The sequence below is a fragment of the Suricata suricatta genome, chromosome 3 (genome assembly GCF_006229205.1).
Source record: "Suricata suricatta isolate VVHF042 chromosome 3, meerkat_22Aug2017_6uvM2_HiC, whole genome shotgun sequence".
Classification (NCBI taxonomy): Eukaryota; Metazoa; Chordata; class Mammalia; order Carnivora; family Herpestidae; genus Suricata; species Suricata suricatta.
This window is the reverse complement of record NC_043702.1, coordinates 56,308,073-56,319,021: the sequence shown is the minus strand read 5'-3', so window position 1 is coordinate 56,319,021 and position 10,949 is coordinate 56,308,073.

Below are 10,949 nucleotides of genomic sequence, written 5' to 3'. Positions count from 1 at the left end.
AAAAAAAAAAATAAATGAAGCCTTTAGATTTGTTTTAGTATTTCTTCTCACCTAGAAACTCCACTGGCAGGTTGAGGCTCTTGTATAGTATCCAGCGGTAGATGCGGAATCCCATCCTTACTGGTATTTGCTCCTTAGAGGTGAAAAAATAAATGTTTTATAAAGCTCAAATTGGCCTTATCAAACAAAACATCTGCTAGATCAGTGAATGACTGGTGACAGCAGGAGACAGCAGTGCTGGCCTCTCCAATAGAAGTCACTGCAGTTAATGGAAGCTATTATGGGAAAATTCTGGCAAGAAGTTTTCTTTTTCTTTTTTTTTTTTCTCGACAGCTAAAAATTTTTAAAAGAAAAAAATGTATTCAGTTGCTAGGGTAACTGTGGTTTCAAAACTACTGTAACAAAAGCCAGATATCACATATCAAACTACCAAATTGTTAATTTGACTGGTATTTTAAAATAACTGCTTTAAAGAGATATTTTCTCCTTATCTAGCTATAGAGGACAGAATAAAAGTGGGGGGGGTGGGCCGGGCCGGGGGTGGGGGGTGGAAACTCAAGGAGGAAGAGAGGAAAAGGCAACTGGTAGATTCAAGAAATGTTTTTGCCTTGCTAAGTATTTGTTGGAAGTAAAAGCCCCTTCACCCTGTTATAGATAATTTGCATACAAGACTTACTCAGTCAGATTTAAAACGTAAGGAGGATACTGAGTTATCCTGTTTTCAATTTATTTTCCCACACTTCAAACCCTGCCTGGGATTTAAGTGAATGGTTTTCTGTGGGCACTTGGTAAAGGAACCGGTTACTTAGGAGAGTCATGCATGTTCTGAAATCTTTTATGGGTGATTGTGTTTTTCTGTGTCTTGCTTTCCATCACTTGATTTAAAGGGAATATAATAAAGCCAGTAAGGGCTTGGACTCTGGAGTCCCACATAGTTAGGACTGAATTCCTTTTCTACCTTTTACTAAATTCTTTTAACTTCTCTGATCCTGTTCCTTCATTTACAAAAAGGATATCAGGACAAATGTCATGGTTACTTCAATAAGTACAAGGAAATGCAAGGAAGGAAACAGAGGGAGAAGGACCTATGGATTAAAAGAGACTTGAGAAACTAAATGTGTGGATATTGCTTAGATCTGATTTGAAAGGAAGAAAAGGAATTGTAAGAAGTCATTTATGAGACAACTGGGGAGACTTCGAATGCTGATTAGATGTTTGATAATATTAAGGAATTATTTCAAATGTGTTTAGATATGATTATAATATGGTATTTTAAGTTTGGATTTTTTAAAAGAGTTATTTTGCTGTTTCTAGACAAACTGGAATATTCACAAATGAATGATACGATGTCTGAGATTCGCATCAAAATAAGGGAGGAGGAAATAGATGGGCTAGAGATTGAACAAGCCTGGCTAAGAGCTGACAACTGTTGGTGCTGGGTGATGAACAAAGAGGGGCTCCTTATCATCTTCGCTCTACTTTTAAATATATATTTGAGATTTTCCACGATAAAAGTTTAAAAAGAGAAATAGCAGTAATACTCACCTGAGCAGATTATCATGTGGATTAAATGAGCTCCTGTGTGTAAAGCGCTTGGCAGAGTGCCTGGCATATAATAAGTGCTAGATAAATGTTCGCCATCGCTAGTGGAGACCAGGCCTTTCTTTGCCATGCGCAGACCTGTGAAAGCCAGACCAGGAAACGTGCTGCTGATTGGAGCAGCTAACCCCCCTCCTAAGACAGGAGGCCCTTAGCTCTTATTTCGTTCATCTTCACCCAGCCTGATTCTGTCCTAGGCCCTGTGCTTTCCACAGAGAAATGACAGTTCTGTCTTATGGTAGCAGTTGACTTTGCCGTTAGTTCCCCAGTAAGTTTTAGATGGGAAGTTTATTTCAGTAGAAAACAGAAGCCAAGAACTTTTTTTAGAGCTCATCTATTAAATTTTTAGCAGATTTCCATATAGGATAGCCCCATGCAGTTTATTTAACTTTTACAACAATCCTTCCAAATCTAAATTATTAGCTTCAGTTTAGAGAGGAGGAAACAGAATTTTCCTGGTCTGCCCAAGATCACAGCATTAAGTGGTGGACCTTTACTCACAGGAGCTCCTGAAAGCCCTAAAGGGCCCAGCAGTCCTAGCCATCAGCCCCTTTGCCTTTCTTTCCCTTGTCCTACCTGAAAAACAACCACAGCCCACCACAGGTTGACATCTCCAATCAAAAGAGTCTGAGGTCACAGTTATCTGTCCTGTGGACTGACTTGCAGCAGGGTGGTATCTGATGAGGAGAGTCACAGGCTTGGATGGAAGCTTGGGGCCTGCAGAGGGGAGGCTCAGGAAGAAGTAATAGAAAGAATAAGGATTTCAGGATTGCACTGACATTTGTGTTTAATTTTCCTCTTGTTCTAAATGCTATTCCATTTTCAAGGGAAAGAGGAAACAGAGAGATACCTTACAGAACTGTTCAACTCCAAGAATTAAAAACAGCCAGCTGCCATCCAACACTGTGGGCTTCGTTCGAGTTCCGGCTGTAATTTAGTTCGGTAGTTGCGCCGACACCCTAAACTTGCAAATGATGAGTTGACTTTAGAAACCAGCTCACTTAAAGAAAGCGGGACAACTCCACGAAAAAGGCGGGTATCTGATTATGCCCGGAGTTATTGGTTGTTTATATCCAACATTCCTGGGAATGGAGCGAAGAGAGGCACTAGGAGAAACGGAAAAGGCCAGCGACAAAATGCCCAAGGAGAAAAGTGTTAGTGTCTCAAACTGTAGGGTTAACCTCCTGAGTTCCACTCCAGAGCGTCGGGAGAGCTCGGGTTCCGTCAGCGGCCACCGGAAAGATTCCCCAACTGCCCCTCTCCCTGCCATGGCCCCGAGGCCCTCACTCTAAGGCCGCGCCAGCAGCCAAGCTGTGGTCTGGAGCCGACACCAACCGTCTCCAGAGCCAACCTCCCCAGGCCTGACCCGTCCCCTGCTGCGAACCCCAGATCCTCTCCCACGGGTTGGGCTCAAGTCCTCTTAATTAAGAAACAATAGCTATTTAAGAAGAAGCGCCAATGGCCTGCTCTCTGCGCGCCCAGGCTTGGCCTTTTCGGGAGTTCCGGCGGGGAAGGGAGCGGCTGGGAGAAAGGGAGACGGCTCGCGGAGGCCAGGGCGGCTGGGGGAGCCGGCCACCCGCCTCCCCGGCCCCGCCCTCGGTCTTCCCGCCCGGCGGGGACCTGACGAGTGGGGAACCACCCTCCTCTCGGCGGCAGATTTGTTTGGACTGGAGGGATCCAAAAGCCCGCAGGGAGAGGGCGCGGGGGCTCGGGATTTGGCCGCTGGAAAGTGAGAGCGGTCCCCAGTCCAGCCGCAGGCCCCTGCACCGGGCGCGCGGCGTCACCGCCACAAAATCCTTTTCTTCCTCGGAGGGAGCCGTCCCTCGATCCCTTGGAGGGTGGAGATTCCTCACGTTCCCTCCTCCGGCTCCCCCGGGTCGGAGGAGAGCTGCGGGATTAGGCTGGAGTGAATATTCCGCGTGCTCTATAATTACGCACACACTGAAATCTTCACCGTTGACTTAAGTTACTTGGCGCTGCGAGGGCTGGGGCCCTGCGTATTGATTAAACGCAGCCTCTATTTACCTACACAATACATGTAGAGATTAGGGACATTCGCTTGATCACAATAATGGGGTTGACAATTAGGGGGCAATGCATCCCAGATGTAGCCGAGCCTATGGAAGGCGAGAGGGCAGCAGCCTTCTGAAAGAGGGGCGCTGGGGGGGGGGGTGGCTACGCGGGCGGAGGTGCGGAGCCAGGCGCGGAGCAGGACCCGGCTGGGGGAGCGCGGCAGGGAGCGGAGGTGAGGCCCAGCTGCTGCGAGGCCTCCGGCCACGAGACCGGGGAGACCCGCGGCGAGGTTTGGGGACCTGAACATCTCCGTGCCCAGGTAGGCATCTCGAGCGCCAAGCCCGCCTCCCTGCGGCGGTGTCATCTGCCTCAAGGCCGTCTCGCCTGCTGCTGCCCGGCTGGGAAGGACGAAGGACGCCGCTGGCGCGTGCCCGAGTAAGTGTGCCTGTGTCATGAATGTGCATTCTGCGTGCGGCAGCGGGAGGAAGGGCAGAAGGAGGCGCACGTGTCTACTGTGTGCGGAGCCTCCCTCTTCCCCCGCGTATACTCCAAGAAGCGAGTTAGGGTGGAGGTGTCGGTCTGGCCTCGCCATGGGGATGGGTGTGACATCCATCGGTGCGTGTGACAGGACAGGCCGGCACGCAGGGTTGGACTCCAGAGTGGCAGGACTCCAGAAGGCATGAACGAGTGGACCTAGGACAGACCTGTTCCCAGGAATATCACAGCACGGGGGTACCTGGGTCCTTGGTAGGAATGTTATAACCGACCTTCTTCCTCTGCCTCTCACTTACCTGGAAGGCCCTGAGAAATCAATCCTAGGAAGCAGAGGATTGAAAGGAACGAATTCAGAGAAGAACTCAGGACAGCGAGATATGGGGTTATATAGGGCAGATGAGAGCAGCTGGGTGTGTGTGTGTGTGTGTGTGTGTGTGTGTGTGTGTGTGTGTAGTAGGGTGTGGATGTGTGAAATCGCGACCTACCTAGAAGAGTTTGCAAATCCTGGTTTCCCATCCCACACTGACTGCAAAAGACGCAGGTAGCAACTCTCTCAAAGCAAGTGGTTTCTCTGTTTCCCCCTCTTCCCTCTGTGCCTCATTATGCTCCCCATTCCATATTCAGGCACACACGCAAGGATTTGTTCCAGACATCCGCGAACAAGCCAGGAGGAAGCCCTTTCCCGCCAAACCACTAAGGCTGGGAAATAAACGGTGCCTGCCCCAAATCTGGGAGCGGGAACCCGGGAGAAGACTTGAGTGGTAAGAAGATCTAGAGGATCGGAAGGAAGGAGAGGAAAGGAAAGGAAGAGAGAAGGTCGGGAAAGAGAAGGAAGAGGAAGGAGGAAGAGGAGGGACCTGCAGGGGCAGAGTTGGGCGTGGGGTTCGGTTACAAACGTCCCCTTCCGCGCCCAGGATCTTTCCCTGGGCTGAGTCCTCCTCCTCGCAGAGCTGAAGCCGAATGGGGGAGGGGGAGATAACACAAAGGGAATTCTCTGAGAAGTGTGAAGTGCATCGGTCCTCTCCTTGCAGGCTCTGGAAAAACTGGCAGGAATTTCCTTGTCGTGAGAAGACCGACGAGCGTCTGCAGCGAAGACAACTACAAACAGACTTTGGGCCCGGGAGGAGGGCGGGAGGAGGGGTGGCGGGGGCCAGCTTTGATCGCTTCAACTCTGTTGTAATTTTGTCTTCTCCAGATTAGCCAAAAGAGTCAGCCCTAGCCAGGAGTTCTGTTCTGCAGAATCCGCTCCCAACCCACCCCTCCACCCCCGCGTCATGTGCACGCGAGGAGCTGTGTAGCCGCTCCTCCCCGAGTCACGCCTGAAACTTCCAGGGCTAATGGTTCTGTCTCCCTGCCCTGATGGGGAGGCCACACAGCTCTCCAACACTCCGTTAAACAAGTGTGTAAGTCATCCTCCCCCTCTCCGGGGACAGACCCGAGGAAAGCAAGCAGCTGTAACCGCTTCGGGCGGTGTCCTCCGTCAGGGGAGTGGCTTGCTGTGACCCCCGGCTGCTCCTCCAGGCCCTGGTCTTTCTAAGCTCTTCCTCGCAAAGTAGAGAAAGGGGCAAAGAATGTGCATCTCGCCACCCACCGGACGAGCCAGGCGAGCCTGTATCTGTGCTTGAAAAGTTTTCTAGATAAATCGCACTGATGGTTCCGAGCGGTGATGAACAGAGGCTGAACCAGGGTTTTCTCCAGAAGAGTGCAATGGGATATAAAGAAGCTGGAGTCGTTCTCCGCCCCCCCGCCCCCCGTAAATCAGCCATATAAATCATTCGCATTGTTTAAGGTACATTGATCAATCTGATGGCTTGTAATAGGCTCCTAATTGCCAATTGCAGAGTCCTGCAGGTTCCTGTTTGAACACGGAAGGTTTCATTCCAGCCCAAGTCCACCTTAATCTTGAAACTGGATAATCACAGACCAAGGAAGGGCACCGCATTGGCCAGGCCTCTGCAGTCTCAGTGCCTCAGTGGAGGGAGAAAGGGGGCTTACTGGAGACATTTACTATTATTTTTTTCCCCTTTTCTTTTCAAAGCCTACTTCCAAATTTGTAATTGTCTTTTTCTTCCTTTAATAAATTAGTCATTCTCAATGAGCCAAGCCCAGGATGTGATTTATTGATTATCGCTTATATCAGAAAGAGGAACTTACCTTATTTGCATCATTTATGTCTGTGTGTACAGTTGAAACTTCCTTAGCTGCAAACTGGGATTCTCTTAGTCATACCATTCTATTTATTTATTTATTTCTAACATGGTGACACCAGGAGTTGGGATAGGAAATAATATGGGGGGAGGGGCATGCTAAAAGGAAGGAAGAAAAAGCCAAACATTCTCCAAAATGGAGTCCTGGAGATATGCCTAAACCCTTGTTTAACATCTTGTGTGGTTGCAGTGTCTCCTCCAAGCCTTGGGTGGAGGAGGTAAAGTTGGAAGTATCCACAAGCTGCCTATGAAAGAGTAAAACTGAAGGAACTGGTACCCTGACTGGGGGAAGCTGAATGATGAGCAGATTCTTGTGGCCTTTGGCTTTTAAAAAATTTTGATCCTAACTCAAAAGATTACTTTAATGTTCCAAAGGTAGTTCCATTTCAGTTGGCTAAGACAACAAATTGTGCTTCATTTTGGTAAAAATGCTCTTAAAAAGAAGAAAGTCAATGCTGAATGACACATTTGCTTAGGTCTAAGACCCCTCTGTGGTTGTTGGTAAGGGAGGGAGGAAGGTAAAACTCCAAGCTGAATAGGCCCCCCATAGTTTCCGAGTAATGCAGTAAACAAATCTATGATGTTGTTGAATAATCTTCCAATAATTGCAGTCATTAAAATCATCACACGGTCTACAGTCACCTTCCTTCCTTTGACACACCAGAGTCTTTCCTTTAATTGTTAATGCATTTTTGGCTCAGATAAACAGATCAAGGCAGGCTTAAAATATAAGGCCCAGATACATCTAGCAGCAGAAAATTAGTTGTGTAGCAAATGTTTGGAGTGTACTTAATAGACTAAGGGTTTTCACTTTCTCCAGTCGACCTTACAGGCAAGAAGGATTTGCGTCTCCTACCCCCTCTAAATAGGAGTAACACTTCTGAGGCAGAGAAAAGATCCTTCCTGGCTCTTTTACTTGCCAGGGTTGGGTTGGATTTAGGGCGTTACAGAGTACGTATTAAATGAAAGCTCAGCAGAAATTGTGGGAGAGTTTCTCAATTTTCAATTAATTTTCTCCATTCATTTGATCTCAAGGCTGGTGCTTTTTAAAACATAAATATGTGTTAGCTATAAAAGATTCCCTTCTAATCAAAAGCTGCGTTTTATTTGCACCCACACTGGCAAGCTCCAACTGTGGAAAGGATTCACTGCACTCAACAGGCACTTCCATCTGTACCCGCTTCCTTCGCCCTTGCTCATGGCAGGCGACTATGGTACATAGAGGTAGCTTTTTTCTTTTTACTCAAGTTATTAATGTATCTTCCAATTCCCATACCGTGCTGACCTGATAATCACTGCTCTAGTGTAGATCATGCAAATGAAAAGCATAATTAACTGAGCAAATGATTAAAAAATACGTAAATAAAGGCAGGTGGGAGGAGGCCTGGTCAGATACATGCTTTTTACGAGCTCCTCTCTCTTCCCTCTCCCTTGTCCCCGCCCCAGGGAGCGTCTCGGTCCCGGCGGTCGAGGCTTGGGCAGCAGCCAGCAGGGCCTGTTTGAGAACCCGCGGTTTCTCCTCCCCCAACGCCTCCCCTCCCGCCCACATCCTCAAGTCTCCCCAGCTCCGTCTCACCCCACCTTGGCGCTGTGTATCCGCTGCTAACTCTGCGACTGGCCGATGCCCCAGGGAGACTAGGCAGTCACCAAATATTTCGAATTATTTCCAAGATAACTGGTCGTCCCCGTCCCCACCCTGCTTCCTGTGCATCGGGGAGAAGCTTTTTTTTTTTTTTTTTCCTTCCTTCCCCCTTCCCCTGTAGTGTAGGAGCTCCAATCCTTCGGATCAGCGCTAATGACGGAATTGTTTCCCCGGCTTTGCCTTCTAAATGCAGCAACTTGAGCAGTTGCTCAGATCAAAGCTCTCGGGAAAGGCAAGATGGGAGAAACAATATTTGTTCAAAGGAAGTGAACTCTTCCTTTTAATTACCCTATTCTTCTTTATTAGGATTCCTATTGAATTTTTTTTTCAAAAAAATTATGTTGATTTCACCATAGTGTATTTACGATGTAAATATATTCCAAGATGAAAACGTCACGGATCAATTGTAAAGGACCCGGATACATAATTTAAAAAAATCAGTTTCAGTGTATATGAGGTTCTCACCCCACTTTCGCTGCTCAGTCAGATTTGTTTATGCAGAATCGACATTTAATAGTGCTAATTGCACTCCAGTTAAATTGCCCTGATTGCAGAAAGGGAAGCAATTTTCGTGCTCTCTGTCTGGGTTTGGAAGAAATTGTTTTATATTCACCTCTTTATAAAGAAGTGGAGATAAGGCACCGGGGCCTTTGCACAAATTGCACTTAGGGGCTGACTGGCAGCATTCAGGCGCTATAATAGAGCATTATTTGGCCGTTTTGAATAATGTAAAGCGTTTGCTGAAAGCTATTCTCCCGAAAATTGCTTTAACTTTTAAAAGGGTGATGATTCACTCCAAACCAGGCCTTTGTTACATTGTCATTATTTCCCCAAATGTTTTAACAGTCAGCTCAACACTTTAGCATAACACATTGATCTTTGTTTAAAAACTAGATTTTTTAGAGGATGAAAAAAATCTGTCACACGAAAAAAAAAACTGGACTTCTTTGGAAAGATTTCCTTGGGGCCCCACCTCAGAGTTAAAGTGGCCAGGGTATCTGCCTGCGTTCGTCTGGAAGATTTCCCTAACTTTTATTGTGATCCGGTTGCGTGTATCTAAAGGAATATCCGAGTGCCCACGTAGAGAGTCTGACAGCTGGAACCACATTGAAAACGGCAGGAGGGGGAGGGGAGGAGAGGAGGAGAAGTAGAAGAGGAAAGCAACCAGGGCTCCCGGAGCCTTAGGTGCCAGCGTGAGCTGTTTTAAATGGTTGACTTGAAAATGTCACTAGTGCTAAGTGGCTTTTTGGATTGTCTTATTTATTACGTTGTCAGGTTTCTTTAAGGAGGGGGTGTGTTGGAGGTGGGGGAGGAGGTGGTAAGGGGAAACCTCTGCGCTTCTCCTACCCCGACTGCTGTGGGTGAGTAGGAAACGCCTCGCTGCCACTTAACAATCCCTCTATTAGTAAATCAACGCGGAGACTCTACTGGAAGCCGAGACCCGTCTCCCCTTGCAGGGCAGAAGTCACCTGTTGGGAATGGCTCCCGGGTCCCCCTGCCGGGCTTTCTGGCTCTTCCAGTCTGCCTGGATTCCCCCTTAACCTTCCACCCTGAGTCCCCCCGGGGCTTTAGACACCTTCCCTCCTCTCCCTGCCGACTTCCCACACAGTCCCCCAGGGCACAGTGCTTCAGCTTAGCGGCGCTGGTCTTCAGCTTCTCCCCATCCTCTTTCTCTGTCATATTTTCCTCGGTGCTTTCGCCACCTTAAACTAAAGTCGGGGGGGGGGCGGCATGATTCTGAGCAAAGGTATTATAAGGAAAAGCCAAGAAACCAGTCCACACAGCCCTCCCACCCACCGAGTGCACTAGGATGCACGCAGGCTCTATCATAGGGCTGGGAGAAGAGCCACCGTGGTCGCACGTTTAGGCCAAGAGATATTGCAAAGAGGAGAGAAACCATGGGGGCACAGTTCCACTCGTGCTCACTTACTCCCCTCAGCGACAACTTCTTTGCACCCAAGCATTTGGGGTTTGTGGTTTACAATGTTTCTTAAAAAGCAGGATGTGGGTTTGGAGGAGAATGTGGTACATTAAACCGTAGTACCCAGGTCTGTCCGCGGACGCTGGCATTTCGGGTTCAGAAGCAGCTCCAACTGCTCTGAAGAAGAAAGAGAAATCAAGATCCAGAAAGAAAAACAGCCCAGCTATTGCTGAGGGACCCTAGCACGCGCAGTTCTTAGTCTGGGGACACTTCTTTTCACACCAACAAGATCGAGAGAGGACTTCAGGATGCTTTCAGCCCACAAAACGTGGAGGCGCCCACGTGTGGCCTTGTCCCCCGCACTCACAGATGGAGGTCCCCGAGAAAGGCTCCTGGAGAGTGTCCAGGAAAGCAGGGCGCTGGGTGGGGGAATCCATCTCTCAACTCGGTGCCCTTGCTGTGCAAAAGAGCCTCTAGGCCCAGGAACTCTGGAGTGGGAGTGGGTTGATGCTGTGGGGCAAGAAAACTCGACTCCAAGCTGAAACGTGACATGCAAATCTTCACCGGGTTAAACAAACAGCCGAGCAAGCTGCAGCTTCAGCGCGGGTGGCGGTGGGGGCGGACGCCGCTCACACCGGTCTCTGTTTCCAAAGTTGTTAAACGTGAAAATAAGCGGCTTCGTGCAGCGTGTTGTATGGGTTGATGCCTCCCACCCCCACGCCAGCCCCCAGCGAAACCCGGCAGATAATCAGCACTTCCCACTGTTTAGTCGTATTTGACAACTGGGTTAACCTGGAATCTAGGCGCTGGCGAAACGGTACAAAGGGTGCCCTCAATTACCACTAGAAGCTTCTGGTGTGAGTGGCACTTGTATTACCCCCCGGGTCAGAGGCCAGAGCGACAATTAGGAAGTCACTTAGACCTCTGGGGGAAAATAGCGGGATGCGCAGGCTCCGGGCCCTCCCAACAAGTCTGTGGTTGTAGACCTGGACTTAAAGGCCTATTTCTCTGCTCTCAGAGGAGCTGTCCTTTTGCGCCCTCTCCTCAATGTGACTCTGGAGTGGGTAAAACC